This window comes from Coenobita brevimanus, chromosome 116 (genome assembly GCF_032717465.1).
Source record: "Coenobita brevimanus isolate Jiangsu-jjx chromosome 116, ASM3271746v2, whole genome shotgun sequence".
Taxonomy (NCBI): Eukaryota; Metazoa; Arthropoda; class Malacostraca; order Decapoda; family Coenobitidae; genus Coenobita; species Coenobita brevimanus.
The window spans coordinates 49,551,751-49,570,877 of NC_137069.1; the positions used below are offsets into that span (position 1 = coordinate 49,551,751).

Below are 19,127 nucleotides of genomic sequence, written 5' to 3' on the forward strand. Positions count from 1 at the left end.
ACACAATGATTCCATGTATTTGGTGAGAATAGGATACCAGGGCTAGGAATCTCCACTGGTCTCAGAAACAAGGTCCAAGAAACTCAAACATAATATTTTTCATGTAAGGTTCTAGTCATTTAAAAATTAACTGAAGCGTGTGTTGGCTAAATACTCGTATGTATTTTAAATATCAATATCGTAAAATTTTCGAATTCCTTTATTGAAATGTGAACATTACAGTTGATGGAACTTGTCAGATTATACACATCAGAAATGACAAAATGTGCATATTCTTCTTCTTCTTCTTCTTCTTTTTATTATTATTATTAATATTATTATTATTATTATTATTATTATTATTATTATTATTATTATTATTATTATTATTATTATTATCGTTGTTGTTATTATTATTATTATTATTGAGCCGGTGAAGGTTTATATCTGAGGGATGGTTGGGATTGACTGCTCATGTAATGCCACTCAGGGATGAATGAGGCTGGTCACTCTCATATTAAAATGTCGGGACCAACTGCCTAGCCCCGGGCTCTTACGCTCGTCATAGGGCAATGTAGGATTTGATGATGGATGGATGGATTATTATTATGATTATTATTGATCGTTTTAAATTATTGGTGCTACTGGGATAAGTGCTCTTAAGAGTAATAAATTTCCTTGTAATAAATTCCGCAATTGTCTTTTGCAGGTAAGTCCTGTTCTTCTCTTGCCATACTGCACACTGTAAGTATAAGAGCATTCTGAATGTGGACATGATGTACCTATCCCCAAGGTAACCTCTTAAAGGCCACACAGTCATCAACAGTGAAATTGTTACTACACTCACTGTGCTTACCCTCTGAAGCACAGGGAGAAGAGCTTTGAAATACTGTACTGAACACCCTGTATTAATATTATTATACTGCCACCCTGCTAGAGCAATGGGAGGTTGAGAGTTTCGGCAGGGTCAAGGCTCTGTACCATGCGGTGAGATTTAACATTTGTGTTGCCTCTTCCTGTGGCTATCATCCAACTCAGAAAACAAATATTAACGAAAATTAGCCTGACAACAGAGCTGGAAAATCAAACCTTTGTTTAAAAATGGGACCACAGTAGTGGTCCTGGCGCGCACTCTGTTGTACGTCATGTGGCCCAACTTGGGTGTTAATGCTGCGGAGGGACTGCGCTATGCTCGCGCTTCTAGCAAATCCAGCCCAAGGGCATTCTCTGTCGCTCACGAATCTTGAAATGAACTGATTTTTGTTGTAGCTTTCTCTTTTTTTATGGGAAGCAAAACTTTTTGTACGCTTTCAACCTTTGCTTCATTCTTTTGAGCATAAAAATGAACTATTCTTTCGGCAGCCGACTCTTTCATGAAAAGAAAAGGATTGCATGAGTCAAGTTCAATATGAATCCCTTCACCGCGAGGATATATGACTTGCTGCATTGTGAGTATCTCCAGATGATTTTTTTTTTTTAGGTCTGAAAAAATATCTAGAATTTAGTGTCAAAATATAATCCATTACATCATACCTACTTCCACCAGACATTTTTTTATATTCGAGTCAGGCAAGGCATCTCCTGGTTATAGGTACTGAGTAGCTCTTGATTATATTCGTTCAGTCTCAAGACGACTTTACTCAAGAGGCTTCGCTAGTTACAAAGCTGTTAGTTGAGGCTTTATGCTACTCATCTAGTTCGAAGAGTCTCTCGTAAGTATAATCAAAATAAAGTCAGCAACAAAATTAACAGTCCCCCAAAAAATTATTATTGTAGGGGAGAGATCGGTTGGTTAATAGGATGACTCATAGAGGTCTACTGGTTTACGGTGCCAGTCGAGATGAGGATCGTGTCGTGTTTTGATTCGAATCCCTACGAAGAAGCAGGTGGTGTTTCAGGGAGTAAACCCTTTCAGTGCCATACCGTCTTGTGTTAGTTTATTCCTGCAATCTCCAGATAATTATAATCAAATGAGGAAAGTCCTATCATACTGAAGCTGGTCAAATTAGGTTGGGGAAAGTTAAACTAATGTAAAAGACACGCCACCATAGTACAGAAGGTAATGCCCCTAGTGACATAGGCCGGATACCTAGCCTACTCTCAGAAACCTGCGTGTCAGAAGGAATAGGAGTGGACTTTTTTTAACTTCGGGGTGAAGAATGGGGAGGAATGGATTCAAGGAACAAGGAAGAGAAAAGGATGGTTGAGAGAAATAATGAGATAAGGAGGGGGAGGAGGGCGAGAGAGAGAGGAGAGAAGGAGGGGGAGCAGAGATGCGGGGAAGAAGAGATGGAGGGGAGAAGAGCAGGAGTTAAGAAGAGATGGGAAAGAAAGAAAGAAGGAAATGAGAAAAGGAGGGAGGAGGGGAAGCAATGAAGGGGAGAACACAAGGATTAAAAGAGGAGTGGAAGTAATGGGGGGGAAAAAGAAGGGAAGGGGAGGAGAGAAGGAAGGGAAGGAGAGATAGAGAGGGAATAATAAGGGAGGAGAGGAGAAGGGGAGGTGGAAAAGAGAGGGAAAAGAGAAGGAAGGGAAGCAGAGAAGGAGGAGGAAGGGGAGAGAAGAATGGTAGAAAAATGGAGAGCGACGAGAGAAAGAGGCGATTGAGGAAAATAGGAGAAAATAATTGTCAGTACTTTCGCTTCATTAAAAAGTGTATATAATAATATCTATTAAAAATAAATAAATACTGACACCACTTAGCAGCTGAATCATTTTAGAGCTGAAAAGCGAAGCATATTAACATTAATATTATCTGAAAGAAAAATTCTCATCACAATAACATTTTACAATGCGTAAGCTGATTGTTTTTTGCAAAGCCTTAGTATTAGTCTACGCCACTGGAGCATATTACTTTATAGGAAACGTTAAAGCGTATTTTGGTCTAGTATTTTTAGTACGAAATATTTTATGCTAGATAAAAGTTAACACTCACTTATCTTATTTAAAGGACGATATCCATTATTCACTTCCTTAATCACTTTGGTGCGAGAGTTCTCCCCCAAATTATATAATAGTCAGTCATCTGAAGAATACACATTATTTATCATGCCACTGGAGAGGTAAATAAATGCTGCTTCTGACTCTTTCACTGAGATAAACTCTCTTAAATGTATTATAACTGCTTGGTGGTAGCACAAATCATCTGAGAGATCGCCGTCGAAAAAAGATGGATACAAATAACATATAACCATTGCTTTAGCTTCCCCGTTTTGCTGTACTCCGACCTCCATGACTAGAAAATCAATACAAGAAGCCAGGAGGAACCAGGCCCACCCCATAGGAGGTGACTGAACCCTGTAGGCTCTCAGAAAATGCAATTCAAACTCTATGAAACACTAAAGAAAATTTCGCAACAGTATAAGAGTTAGCTTTACAACCGTTTTCTGTAACACGTAGTTACTAGGCCATGCCCTTGATTAGAATCGCCTATTTATCATATTCCTAGGAAGAGAGTGTGCCTTGTTGACTGGATGACGTTGGGGAAAATGTGTAGTGATAGGCAGAATTAATCCTTACCCTGATATCCAGCATTAAGCCTAGATGTTCAAGCTGTTAGTTCTCGACTTGGAATAAATTAAATAATTACGAGTTCAGTAATGCTTTAATGCGAAACTCTACGCTGCTGTCATTTTAAGTTCAGATGTTTAGGATGCTTAATTTAGATTCGTCACATTTCTGGGTATGAGTAAGGAAGACTGTTTTAAAAGCTCGGAGGAGTTGAGCTCATTCAGTATCGTCAATGGAATGACAGCGTACACAGTTCAGTCTTTCAGCCAGCAGATGATTATGCTCACCATAGGATGGACCTCGTGCACAGTGGGAACAGTCTCTAATAACTCTTTTTGGCAAAGCGACTTTCTTCTTAATTATTGTTGATGTTACCAGGCACATTTTTACAGACGCGCTTGCGAAGCAATAGCTGATTGAAATTTAGAACAAAAACTCAAATCAAAGTTGAAGGTCACAGGTCAAGGTCTGAGTTGAACCCAGATGGATATTGATAACATAATAACTCAGTTTTCATCCCATGTTTGCCAAAGTAGGCCAAGGATCAGAGGAGAGGTAACCTTATTGTTTTTAAAAGACTAGGTCAAAGGCCAAGGTCACAAGTCAAGGTCAGCAGTAATAGTTTTATCAAATTTAAACCAAACATTGGATGGGTATGAGGAGAGGCCAAAAATAAAGGATTTTATTTTCAAAACTGACGAAGGTCAAAGTCACAGGGAAAGGCTAGATACCAAGGTCACAGGGTAAGGTTAACTCAGTTTTGATCTGGTTTGAACCAAACATGGTGGAAATACAGCCGTTTGTCTTCCTTCATCCCGTATAAATAAAGAGAGCTATGGTGGAGATTTTTGTCCCACCCAACAAAGAGACGTCTGTTTGGTTATGTTTTTACAGACCATCATAGTAAATGGTTTTCTGGGCTACAAGAAACCATTTGGCTTGTCACATAGTATAAAGTCACCTGGAGCCAGCTTGACCTCGAGTTATTAGGTGGTGGTGTTCCCACGATTTTCCCAGAGGAATAAAATTTGCTACTCTTTATGTCTCCCCAGTCTGTCAAAAATAGGACTACACGGAAGTCTGACATTTTCGCACGTAATATTCCTCCAATCTGAACTCATGTATCCGTCTCTGCTAAAACGTCGGATGGAGCAGAGTGATTTAAAATGGTGTAATATACACACACACACACACACACACACACACATATATATATATATATATATATATATATATATATATATATATATATATATATATATATATATATATATATATATATATGTATTAACAGAACGGAGGAAGGAAAAACAAATGAATAAAAAAAATAATCCATTCACCCGATTACTGGTGTCCTCTGTTCAAAAAAATATCTGTAACAGTTAGACTTGACAAGCTGTGGGTTGAAATTTGGAGGGAAACAACTCTGGGGAAACGACGCAGTTCGGAGAATGAAAGAATTCTGATAGGCAGAAGTTCTGCAATATGGCTGAGTGACATTCCAGTCATGAGCGCTACCAGATGCCGGTGTAGCACGAGGGAAGGCATGGAGAGGTGGCACCATGGACGCAACTTCGTATGAGCATTTGCGAAAAAAATATCCGTAAAATAATGCAAGGGAGGCAACATTCCTTCTTACTTGCAGGGGAGGTAGTTTATTTGTAATGGCAGGGTTGTTAATGATTCTAACAGTTTTGTTCTGAATTTTGTCTAGTTGTTTTAATGCAACATCTCCACAACCATTCCATAAGGGTGAGCAATATTCAAGCTGAGAGCACACTTGGCTATTATAAATTATAGCTAACTGCTCATCAGCGAAGAAGTTACGGACTCTGTACAATAATCCAAGTTTCTTTGAGGTGGATTTAGCAAGTGATCTGACATGAGAGGTCCAGCTGAGGGCATTGTTAAGTGAGATGCCAAGAATTTCAATACTTTTGGAGATGGGAATATTAGTAGCACTGAAGGTAATGTACGAATCTGGCAATATCTGTCTATTAGTAAACTGTTGTGTTGTCCAGGTTGTGTCCCCCCCTGTGGCGGGGGGGACACAACCTGGCCGCACTATGGGGTGGTACTACTACTCTGCGGCCAGGTTGTGTTAGGAAGAATACTGCCACCGTATTCCCTGCGTGTCGTAAAAGGCGACTAAAAGGGGCGGGGTGAGGGGACTAGGGACCCCCTCCTCTGTTTTGTAGTTCCTAAAAAGAGACAGGCCAGAGAAAGGGATGGGGGATGGAGTTATCCCCGTACCCTGAAGATTGGGTCTATGAATGTGCGTGGATGTAGTACGATTGAGGCTAAAAGGGAGGAGATTGGGAGAATGTTTGTGAGAAGAAAGTTGGATGTGTTAGCTTTGAGTGAAACGAAGATGAAAGGGAAGGGGGAATCTATGTTTGGAAGTGTGAATGGAAGATTGTCAGGTGTTGATAGAGGAAGGGCAAGAGAAGGTGTGGCCTTGTTAGTGAGTCCGGAAGTTCAGCAATGTGTGATTGAATGGAAGGAGGTGTCATCGAGACTGATGTGGGTGAAAGCGAAATTTGAACGTGAGTTGTGGGTGTTTGTGAGTGCATATGGGCCTGGTAGTGAAGGGATGAACAAGAGAGGGAGTCTTTCTGGAATGATGTTGATGAGTGTCTGCAGAGTTTTGAAGCGAATGTGAATGTGGTAATGATGGGAGATCTGAATGCTAGAGTGGGAAATGTAGCAGTTGAAGGTGTAGTTGGTATGCATGGTGTGCCTGGAAGAAATGAAAATGGGGAACGAATGATAGCGATGTGTGTTGAGCGAGAGATGGTGATTGGGAATACGCTGTTTGAGAAGGAAGATATTTATAAGTATACATGGGTGAGACAGGAGGGTGGAAGGGTTGTTGATAGAGCCTTGATGGACTATGTGGTTGTGTCTAGGAATGTAATAGGAAGATTGTTGGATGTGAGAGTTCTGAGAGGGGAGGGTGGAGGTATGTCTGACCACTACCTGGTGGAGGGAAAGTTAAGAGTAGGAAAGAGATGGATGAGAGCTAGGAGGGTTAGGTGTGGCAGGGAGGTTTTGAAAGTGAGTGAGTTGGATAAAAGAGAGAAAAAGATAGAGTATCAGGAGAAATTGAAAGATGAGTGGAACGCAGTGAAAGATCGGGAAAATGGCAGCGTGGAGGAGGAATGGCAGTTGTTTAAGAGTGCTGTGGTGGGGCATGCAGAAGAGGTGTGTGGTGTGAGACGTGTGGGTGGTGGTGTAAGAAAAGGAAGTGAATGGTGGTGCGAGGAAGTAAGTATGGCTGTGGCAGAGAAGAGACGTGCATATGAAGTGTGGCTGCAGAGGAAGGATGAGATGTCATATGAAAGGTATAAGGAGAAGAGGAATAGAGCGAGAAGGGCTGTGCGTGATGCTAAAGTGGCAGCAGATGAGAGGTGGGGTAGGCGGCTGACAGAGAATTTTCAGCAGAATAAGAAAATGTTTTGGAAGGAGGTGAAAAGGGTGCGAAAGGGAGAGTCTGGGAAGGAAGAACGAGTAAAAGCAGAGGATGGAAGGATGTTAATTGAGATGGATGCAGTAAGGAAGAGATGGGCAGAGTATTTTGAAAGATTGTTAAATGTAGAGGAGGAAAGGGTGGCTGAGATTGTGGCGGATGGAAGGGTGCAAGGAATAAATGTGTTGGGAGAGTTGAATGATTCTTTGATCACGAAGGAAGAAGTGGAGAAGGCAGTAAAGGAGATGAAAACAGGGAAAGCTGCAGGTATGGATGGGTGTGCTGTGGAATGCCTGAAGGGTGGTGGAGTGACTATTGTTGACTGGTTAGTAAGATTGTTGAATGTGTGCTTTGAGAAAGGTATGGTGCCAATTGACTGGGCAAGTGCTTGTGTGGTCCCGTTGTATAAAGGCAAGGGTGATAAGTATGAATGTACTAGCTTTAGGGGTATAAGTCTGTTGAGTGTTGTAGGTAAGGTGTATGGTAGAGTGTTAATTATGAGAGTTAGAGAGGGTACAGAGGGAGTGATTAGTGATGAGCAGTGTGGCTTTAGGAGAGGGAGGGGATGCGTTGATCAGGTGTTTGCTGTGAGACAAGTGTGTGAAAAGTATTTAGTGAAAGGCAAGGATGTGTTTTGGGCATTTATGGATTTAGAGAAAGCGTATGATAGAATTGATAGGGAGGCTTTGTGGACTGTTTTAAGATTGTATGGACTTGATGGTAGGTTACTAAAAGGGGTGAAAAGTTTTTATGTAAATAGTAGAGCGTGTGTAAGAGTGGGAAATGCTGTGAGTGATTGGTTTCCCGTGAGAGTGGGGCTGCGACAGGGATGTGTGATGTCGCCTTGGTTGTTTAATATTTACATGGATGGTGTTGTAAGGGAGGTGAATGCAAGAGTTTTAGGTGGTTTGAGTCTGGTAAATGTTGATGGAGGAGAGTGGAATCTGAAGCAGCTGCTGTTTGCAGATGATACTGCACTGGTGACTGATTCAGAGGAGAGATTGAGACAGTTAGTAGAGGAGTTTGGAAGGGTGTGTGAAAGGAGGAAATTGAAAGTAAATGAGAATAAGAGTAAAGTGATGAAGTGTACGAGGTTGATAGATGGTAGGGGGATGAATATAGTTTTGAATGGTGAGTTGCTTGAGGAGGTAGATTGTTTTAAATATCTAGGGTCACATGTTGCTGTGGATGGAAGAATAGATGCAGAAGTGAAGTTTAGAATAAATGAAGTAGGAAAGGTGCTGGGAGGAATGAAAAAGTGTTTAAATGTCGTTCGCTTAGAATGGATGTAAAGAGAAGGCTGTATGAGGGTGTTGTGGTACCGACTGCATTATATGGGGCTGAAACATGGAATATGGGTGTAGCAGAGAGGAAAAGTTTAAATGTAATGGAGATGAGATGTCTGAGGAGTATGTGTGGAGTGACGCGTATGGATCGGGTGCGAAATGTTGAAGTGCGAAGGAGAACTGGAGTTGTTCGGGAGATGGCTGGTAGAGTTGAGCAGAGGGTGTTGCAATGGTTTGGACATATGGAGAGAATGGATAATGAGCGATTGGTGAAAAAGATAACTAGATCTGATGTGAGAGGTGTAAGGCTGAGAGGAAGACCACGAATAGGATGGATGGACAGTGTGAAGAGAGCGCTGGATGCGAGAGGGATGTCTGTTGAGCAAGGAAGAGTGGCTGTGCGTGACAAAAATAAATGGAGAGAAATTGTGAATGAATAAGTGATGACGCAGCCCTGAGGGGATATTCTCCCGCATTTGGTCTGATCAGCTAGTCAGGTCAGGTGCGGGTAAGGGGATGGGTCTGTTATGATGTGGCAGGGGTAAACCAGTTCTGCTGTCGGGCCCTGCTGCGGATGTCACTGATTGCATTGCCCAGTTGACCCTTGTGCGGTGTGGTGCGGGGAGGATCTGTCCGTTCTCCCCTTTGGGGCTAAGATGCAAATGAATGTGTTTGAATGGATGAGTAAATGGAGAGTGAGTCGTCCTGTCTCGGCTACCTCCCTTTCCTTGGGGGAAGCAGCCTAGGTATATAGATAGATAGATAGATAGCATTAAAAAAGACAAGGTTCTTTGTCCCCATTCACTGATTGTAGATAGATCTTGATTTATGGAGATGGCTGTACTGAGTTGAGAGGTAGAGATAATAGACTTTGTAAATGGGTGTCTGAGTGTGAATGAACTATGTAGTGTTAAGCCATCTGCATATGAGTGAATGGGATTGTGGGTGACAGATAAGAGATCATTAATATGAACCAGAATAAGGGTTGGCGCCAGAACTGATCCCTGCGGCGCACAGGTGTTAACTGAGTGGAAATTGGAATATACATCATCTACTTTTACTCTTATTTTCCTGTCACTAAGATATGAAGAAATCAAAGGAACAAAAGACGTTAGTCCATAGCAATGGAGTTTGGACAGCAGGGAACAGTGCCATACTCTGTCGAAAGCTTTAGAAATGTCAACAGCTACTGCATGAGTTTCTCCATGTAGATCAGTTGATTGATGGATGGTATGAGTTAGGAGACTGAGTATGTCAATATGGTGCAAATGTTAGCAGTAACAGTCTCTGAATGGCATAACACTATGAGGTTAATATTAACTATACACACTATCAAAAATGATTTACCAATGATGTCAGAGTACTTCCGCGTTTCCTTTACCACCAGACAGCTGTTGACTTTGGAAAGGGGTCTTAATCGCCCCTGTCTGGAGTAAAAGTCGCTTGTGTTCTAAGGCTCCCAGCACTCAGCTCTTTGAAAGAGGGTGGAGTCAAAGGGTTTTCGTCACTTCAACTCCCCTAAGCTTATTGAATCTCTCTCTCTCTCTCTCTCTCTCTCTCTCTCTCTCTCTCTCTCTCTCTCCACTGTAATTTGCATCATTGTCTACTTTCGCTACTTCATTGTCACTGCTCTTCTGAATTATATGTTTGCATCCCTTGCACCCGTCAGGTAACAAACTCTCACTCCTTTTCTTTCCAACTCTCTAATTCAGGAGTTAACCGAAATAGTCATTATGTATGCAACGGATCAACTCCAGAGCTGTTTTCTTTGCTCAGTATTTCCCTCAGTCGCTGACCATCGCTCTTTAAAACTCAGTGTATCCTAGCATCTCGAAATGAACCGATCTTGAATTTGCCTATTTTCATTTTCTTTTTCCCTATGTAAAGAACATTATGGGCCTTAGTCAGATCTTTGGTTTCTTCTTCTCTGCATTAAACACACACACACACACACACACACTCTCACAGGAAAGGTTAGTAAAACGGCACGAAAGCAGAACAGTGTCAATATTGTGCAGACAGTGGTGTCAAAGTTAGCAAAAAGATAGCAAAAAATATTCAAGTGCCATAACAAGTTGTGTGAAATATTGCAAACCAGCATAGCAGTATATGTAGGAAAAATAGTGCAATAGTAGTGTTAGTATGTAAATGGTATAAATGATGTTAACATACGCAGATTTCCTGAAAAAAAATTGTGCAGAAAAGGTTTAAATATCACGAAAATATTACACAATGATGAAAAAAGTGGAGTGGGAGTTAATGAATATGGTGTAAAACTGGTGTATTGGTCTGCACACCAGGCGTAATAACCAACGATCACTGTAGCAGAACGTTTGTAAATATAAGAGTAAAAAATATGAGTTGGTAAAAATCTTGTAAAAATAGTTTGAAGGATAATGTTAATAGTTTACAAATGTAGTGAAGTTACTGTAAAGATTAGAGGAATATCATGAAACTACTTAGCTTTAAGGCGAACATATAACACCTTTAGCTTGTGTGTGTGTGTGTGTGTGTGTGTGTGTGTGTGTGTGAGAGAGAGAGAGAGAGAGAGAGAAGAGCTTAGAAGTGTCTGAGGGAGTGATCGGGTATGGAAAGTGTCTACATTGGTTAGTGCCCGTGAAAGCAAGTGTCGGTACATGGAATCATATACACTCATAACAAGGTGGAAAGTCTACCCTGGTATGTGCCTGAGACAGGAAGTGTCGGATATATATGACTAGAAAGCACTCAGAGAGGGCGTACCTCAGCCAATGCCATTACCATTAAAAAGGTTCCGGATCTGGAAATGTGAATAAAGGATCCGGATTGGGATCCGAATCCTCCCCCAAATTTAAAAAGTTCTTTCTTGGTCTATGGGCCACCTTTCCACAAAATTTCATTGAAATTCATCGATAAATTTTGGAGACATTGTGCGGGATGATCCGGATCCGGATCCGCCCCTGAATTTAATCATTTCTTCCTTGGTCCATGGCCCACCCTTCCACAAAATATAATCAAAATCCTTTCAAAACTTTTTGAGTAATCCCGGATCCCGATCTGTGGATATAGGATCCTCATCCGGATCCAGACCCGACCCAAATTTTAATCAATACATTCTTGGTCCATGGCCCACCTTTGGAAAAAATTCATTAAAATCCATTGATAACTTTTGGAGATATTGTGCTGGATACTCCGAATCCAGATCCTCCCCCAAATTTAATCATTTCTTCCCTGGCTCATGGCTCACCTTTCCACAATATTTCATCAAAATCCGTTCATAACTTTTTGAGCAGTCATGCTAACAGACAGACAAACCAATGTGGGGTAAAACAACTTCCGTGGCGGAGGTAACAAGGTGGAAAGTGTTTACACCAGTATGTGCCCGAGATAGAAAGAGTCGGAATATGAAATCATAGACATCAAGAGCAATCCGAGATTGCAAACCTCCGCCAAGGAGGAGTGTATGGTTGATCTTTTGGAGATGTTATCCTGTAATTTTTGTGCAAGCATTGTCGGCATTGTTCATCGAGTTAGAAGGAAAATGTTGACATCGCCACAGTCCTTCAATGGTAGAGAATCCTTTAAAAAATTCCTGGATCCAGATGATGATCCGGATCATCATCAAAATCTAATGGATTGTTCCTTGGGGCCATACCCTACCCCTCCAAAAAATTTCAGCAAAATCCGTTCATAGCTTTTTGAGTAATCCTGCTGACAGACAAACAGATAAACTAATGCTACCAAAAACATTACCTTCTTAGGGGAGGTAACAGATGATAAATTCAGAGAATGCAACATCCTCCCCCAACAGACTGGTCTACAGGCCTCACATATAACTTTGCCCTGTGACCTTGACTTTTCACAGATTAAAAGCCCAGTCACTTCATTCTTGTGTAATCCCTAATACATTCACCAGCTTTCATTCAAATCACATCAGTTGTTTGACTTTGACCTATGACATTTCCTAAATGACCTTGACCTTTGATTCATTGTTCTCACAATTGAATCTCTATATATTTGTTTTTACCTGAACCTTTTCAGTCTACATTAGATGAAAACTGTTTAAGTTGATCTTGTCATGTGCCCTTGACCTTTACCCTGTTGTTTTAAAAATACAGTAAAAGGCTAAGCTGTTGGGCGATCCTCAGTACATCCTTCAAGTATATTTCGAATCAGATGGAAACTTTTTTTTTCTTTTCTTTTTTTTTACACTGATATATTGGTTGAAATTTGACTGTTGACTTTGAGTTGACCTTCTCTCTGAACTTGGCCTTTGATCTTTCCATGTGACACCTTCACGTTTGACTAATTGATATAAAAATCGAATCCTTTTATTTTTGCCTAATCATCAGCAATTCACAAAACTTGACATAAATCGGATAAAATCTATGTAGGTAACCTTGTTCTTTGACCTTGCTCTTTGACCTGTTGTTCTCAAAAGAAATAGGTTCAAACCTTGGCTGACCCTCAAGCCTTCTACCAGGTTTGGTTAAAAGTAGATCGAAACTTTTGAGGCTGAATTTTGAGGCTGAATACACACTTACCCCCCATCCCCCCACACACACACACTGATCGAAACAGAACACCTACTTTCGCATAGAGAGTGCAAATATAATAGTGGAAAAGTTCCATGGCTAGACAGCGCCATTTTTAGAACAGTAAGAATCTGAAAGTGTCAGGTTGGAGAGGTGTCTGGGTAAGGAAAGGACAGGGAAGTATCAAGACTGAGAAATGTCTGAATGAGGAAGTGTCTAGGTGAGGAAATGTCAAGAAAGTGTCAGGATAGAGGAGTCTCAGTATATGAAAGTGTCAGGGTAGTGTCAGAGTGAAGAGTCATGGTGAGGAAGTGTTAAAGAAACGTCAAGGTGGTAAAGTGTTTAGATAAGGAAGTTTCAGGCTGGAGACCTGTACGGGTGAAGAAGTGTCATGGAAGTGTCAATGTGAAGTGTCAGGAGGAGGAAGTGACTAGGACGTGTCACAATGGAAAAGTGTCAGAAAGAGGCAGCGTCAGGGTGGTGAAACCTGTGTGTAAGAAAATGTCAGGAAGTGTCAGGATGAGTGTCAGGCTGGAGGTGTCATAGTGGGGAAGTGTCATTGTGAAAAAGGGTCTGGGGAATGTGATGCCTGAGGGGTGTCAAGGTGAGAAAGTGTTCGGAAGGGGAAGTGTCAAGATAAGGAAGTTTCAAAGTAGGAAAGTGTCCGGGTGGGGAAGTGTCAAGGCTAGGAAGTTTCACGGTAGGGATGTGTCAAGGTGAGAAAGTGTCATGGTGACAAAGTATCACGGTGGAAAAGTGTCAGATGAGGAATTGTCACGTAAGTGTTAGGGTGTGGAAGTGCTAGGGTGAGGAAGTATCAGGGAAGTGTCAAGGTGGGGAAGTATCTGGGTATGGAAGTGTCAAAGTGGTGCAGTGACAGGGTGGAAAATACCATGATGTGGTAAGGTGGGGCAGTTTTACTTAAAACGAGTGCAAGAGAAGGAATGTCAAGGTTAGAGGTGGTACCAGGCTGAATCACTGAGAAGAAAAAGTCAGTAACAGGAAGTACTGTGTTGCGAAAGTGCCATGGTAGAGACGTACACTGATGGAGTGTCTTAGATGGAAGATGTCTGAATAAAGTGCACACAAAGGGATCTGTTCCTGAGAGAGACTGGTTGATGGAGTAGTACTGAGAAACTGCCAGAATGGGAATATAACTTGGAGGAAAGCGTCATACTCTGGAAGTGCATTCGAGGGTGTCAGGGGAGGGGGGAAAGTATGGAGCTGGACGTGTCAGTGAAGTGATGAAAAGTGCCCGGCTGATTAGTAAAATTTTTATGAAGTGCCATATTGAGGGACAGTGTCAGGGCAAGAGAAAATGTCAGTATGTAAGTGTCACTGTGGGCGAGATTTTGTAGTGGGAGAACGTCAAATGGTGACATAACGATTTGAAAAGCGTTATATAAGAAAGGAACGACAGTGTGAAAGCATTATGGTTACAGGGGTACCAGGGAAGAGGTGATATGAAATGGAAGTGTCTGTGTAGAAAAGTGCTATGATGAAAAATGCCTATGTTCAGTTGGTGCCCTACCATGGATGTAAGAAGAGAAAATGCCACAAAGAGGAAGAAATGTGTCGCAGCGAGAGGTCGTGCAGCTGTAGAAACATTAAAAAAATGGAAGTTCTTGGGTGTTAGTGTCACAGAGGGGAAGTGCCGGGGTGGAGTTGCCATAAAGGAGAAGTGTTATTGCGGGTGTGGAGGACAAGGGCAATGCTTTTTTGGAAGTGTCATTGGCAGAAAATGTTTATGTGTAAGTGTCATAAGAGGGATGAATCCAGGTAGAGGAGTCATAGAGAGGTGCTGTTGTGCACGTCAGAGGGGAAGCACCAGGGTAGAAGTGTCATAAACGGGAACTGCCGAGGATGTAGTGTCACAGAGGGGATGTGCCAAGGTGGTAGTGTCATAGATAGATGCTGTTGTGGAAGTGCATTGGAGAAGTGCTGGTGTGTAAGTATCATGGATAGGAAGTGCTGTTGTGGAAGAGTTACTGTGGGAAAGTGCCGGGGTGGGAATGTCATCAAGGATTACAGTTGCGGGAGTGTCGTAGAGTAGTCTCGTTCTGGTGCCACAAACACAGTCGGAGAGAAAAATTCACCCTGGTATTTCACTTCTCCTGTTTCCTAGTTTCCTCTGTGGGTCAATATTAATAAGCTGAGAGGGGCTTACTATACTGCTCTGGGTTTCTATGGTTCTACTTATTGTAATGCGTTAGAGAGGAAAGTGATGGAAATATCATATGTGTGAAGTAGACACAACTGGTATAGCAGTGCAGTACACATCACTCAGCCAACCAACCCACTTCACTGCAACACTGTCCTGTCAGACTTCTTCTGATTGACTCACTTTTTAATTCTCCAGAATTTTTGTCAGTTTCAGGTATTTGACATTGTTCTAGCATTCAGCGTATTCCTTCTTTGTATTCTGCTCCGTGCATATTTGTATCGACTTCGTTGTATGAAAGACGACCCTCCATTAACCTTTTGTATTCTGATGGATATCGGTGTTAATATGGTCGTTGTTTCTATACTCCTAGCTTTGCATATGTATCGATTTACATGTCTGAAGTTAATTTCTGCTAATTTCATTCCAGCTATCAGTCTTGTATCATCTGTCTTCATTTTCTCAGATGTTTCAATCTATTTTTTCTGTTAGTTCTGATTTTGCATTTGGATCGACTTAGCTTTATACAGACTGACGACTTGCTATATTTCATAGCCGAACAGTGTCATTTATTATCAGTTTAGACCACCACCAGAAGACTAATCAACTTAGGAAAAATCTATGTTATGGAAAAGACTCAAAAAATATTCTCTTGATTTAAATAAACCATCCAAAGACAAGAATAATTATAAGAGACGCCATATTAATATTGGTGTTAAATTCAAGAGAAAAAACAAAATGTTGGGTAACTGCGAAGCCCGTTCGTATGTTCCAGAGAAGGTCAAATAAGAGAGTACCAAAATTAAGAGCCTTCATTAACACACAGATAAGGTTAAGCATGACCGGCCTGCTGATCTAGGTGCGACGTCCATAATGCACTTTTCTTTTACTTTCTTTACATTTGCCCAGATTCAGCTTGCCTCAACATGTACGCCTCTATTACCAGCTGCTTACCAACCTTCTGCCTTATCGACACGTTCTAAACTTTATTTCTTTGTGACTATTGTTGACTGGTTAGTAAGATTGTTGAATGTGTGCTTTGTGAAAGATATGGTGCCAATTAACTGGGCAAGTGCATGTGTAGTCCTATTGTATAAAGTCAAGGGTGATAAGTATGATGTACTAGCTTTAGGGGTATAAGTCTGTTGAGTGTTCTAGGTAAGCTGTATGGTAGAGTGTTAATTATGAGAGTTAGAGAGGGTACAGAGAGAGTGATTGGTGATGAGCAGTGTGGCTTTAGGAGAGGGAGGGGATGCGTGGATCAGGTGTTTGCTGTGAGACAAGTGTGTGAAAAGTATTGAGCGAAAGGCAAGGATATGTTTTGGGCATTCATGGATTTAGAGAAAGCGTATGATAGAACTGATAGGAAGGCTTTGTGGACTGTTTTAAGATTGTATGGACTTGATGGTAGGTTACTGAAAGGGGTGAAAAGTTTTATGTAAACAGTAGAGCGTGTGTAAGAGTGGGAAATGCTGTGAGTGATTGGTTTCCCGTGAGAGTGGGGCTGCGACATGGATGTGTGATGTCGCTTTGGTTGTTTAATATTTATATGGATGGTGTTGTAAGGGAGGTGAATGCAAGAGTTTTAGGTGGAGGTCTGAGTGTGGTGAATGTTGATGGTGGAGAGTGGAATCTGAAGCAGCTGCTGTTTGCAGATGATACTGCACTGGTGGCTGATTCAGAGGAGGGATTGAGACAGTTGGTAGAGGAGTTTGGAAGGGTGTGTGAAAGGAGGAAATTGAAAGTAAATGAGAATAAGAGTAAAGTGATGAAGTGTACGAGGTTGGTAGATGGTAGGAGGATGAATATAGTTTTGAATGGTGAGTTGCTTGAGGAGGTAGAGTGTTTTAAATATTTTGGGTCACATGTTGCTGTGGATGGAAGAATAGATGCAGAAGTGAAGTTTAGAATGAATGAAGTAGGTAAGGTGCTGGGAGGAATGAAAAAAGTGTTTAGATGTCGTTCGCTTAGTATGGATGTAAAGAGAAGGCTGTATGAGGGTGTTGTGGTACCGACTGCGTTATATGGGGCTGAAACATGGAATATGGGTGTAACAGAGAGGAAAAGTTTGAATGTAATGGAGATGAGGTGTCTGAGGAGTATGTGTGGAGTGACGCGTATGGATCGTGTGCGAAATGATGAAGTGCGAAGGAGAACTTGAGTTGTTCGGGAGATGGCTGGTAGAGTTGAACAGAGGGTGTTGCGATGGTTTGGGCATATGGAGAGAATGGATAATGAGCGATTGGTGAAAAAGATAACTAGATCTGATGTAAGAGCTGTAAGGCTGAGAGGGAGACCACGAATAGGATTGATGGACAGTGTGAAGAGAGCGCTGGATGCTAGAGGGATGTCTGTTGAGCAAGGAAGAGTGGCTGTGCGTGACAAAAATAAATGGAGAGAAATTGTGAATGAATAAATGATGACGCAGCCCTGAGGGGATATTCTCCCGCATTTGGTCTGATCAGCTAGTCAGGTCAGGTGCGGGTAAGGGGATGGGTCTATTATGATGTGGCAGGGGTAAACCAGCTCTGCTGTCGGGGCCTGTTGCGGATGTCACTGATTGCACTGCGCAGTTGACCCTTGTGCGGTGTGGTGCGGTGAGGATCTGTCCCTTCTCCCCTCTGGGGCTAAGATGCGAATGAATGTGTTTGAATGGATGAGTGAATGGGGAGTGTGTCGTCCTGTCTCAGCTACCTCCCTTTCCTTGGGGGAAGCAGCCTAGGTATATAGATAGATAGATTTTGGTTGTCATGTATTTGTATCGATTTGTTTTTATGCAGTCTTCTCCGCCTACAGTTGGAATTACTTCATGTTTATCGTCTCGTTACCTGTGTGTTTTCTTAGCGTCTATTTTCTTTCTTATAATTTTGATACTTTTAAGTTTGCATCGATTTTCCTACAAAATGGTCCGTATATTAACTCCCAGCCCCAGTCTCGTGTGTTGTTGGATCGGTTCCTGCCCGTGTGAGGAACAGACATTTTGCTTCCTGCTAGAATTAGTGGTCAGCTATGTGGTAAATTATCGTAAAAAATGAGACTATAAAGCATAACAGTTATTAATGGGTAGTAAAAAAAAATGCATGGGAAAAACACTTGTATCGCTGACTGAGCATTCCGTGCAACACAAGAGAAATCACTAGCTAAGAGGTTAGTATACTATGAACCACGTTGTATAACAATGTAATCTCACCCATCATTAATGTACTATATCTGCTAACTTTGTACCTACCTGCTAACTTACTTAAGTAGTCAAAACAACGAACAGTGTGAGCTATTCGTTGACTGCTCATGTTACACAATCCATTCACCACGGTGACGTGCTTTTTTTATTTATTTATTGTTCATGCTGATTCAGGCAATTTCGGTCTGTTTAACACAGGTTTACGAACCGGAAGTTATAGATATAGTCCTCGTTTACTCCTGCCACATTACACGTGCTTCTAAAGTTGAATAACATCGTTTGGTAGTTTAACGTATATAGAGAACTAAGACATCATCGTAGTGAAGGGTTAAACTTACCTATTTGTGTACCAATATACCTACTTTACATATCTGCCTGTTTTCACACAACAGTGTAAGAAAACTCGCCATTAGCTAAGTTTCTAATGGCATTTGCAGTTATATATTTTCCATTTTTCATTTCGTTTTGAAAACGTTTATAATACTGAGTTATAGTTATCTCCGCCAACGATGTTCGACAGAGGTTATGTAATCATCCTTGTCTGTTTGTCTCTTTGTGTACAAAATACATCGGATAGTTAGAACCGTATTTCATTGAAATTTGGCGGATAAGTGGGTAGTCGATCGAGGATGTGCTGATTAGATTTTGAGATGGATCCGGATCATTATGCAGGAATAAAACCACGTTGAGTACACCGCTTGCCGTCCGATCAACGAAGTTAAGCAACGTTGGGTCTGGTTAGTACTTGGATGGGTGACCGCCGGGGAACACCAGATGCTGTTGGCATCCCTACGTGTCAAGTGGGGTTGGTGGAGGATTAGTGCCCCTCCCTGTAAAACAATTAACTCTAAGCCCTTGGCCACCCCGTTTGGGATACATGGCGGCTGGCAATGAATGAATGAATGGTTAAGGTATACGCTCTTTGATATTGTGTAACATGGCATAGTAAGACTAGAGAATCGACAATTGACTAAGGTCGTAAAAGTATTCGTCTTGGCCCGTACTTATAAGTCGTAATAGTTGAACA

At 41.5% G+C, this 19,127-nt stretch overlaps 1 pseudogene; it reads left to right on the plus strand.

Moving 5' to 3' along the window:
• The first annotated feature begins 18,767 nt into the window (after positions 1–18,767).
• Positions 18,768–18,886, plus strand: LOC145418829 (5S ribosomal RNA; annotated as a pseudogene).
• Positions 18,887–19,127: the final 241 nt, after the last annotated feature.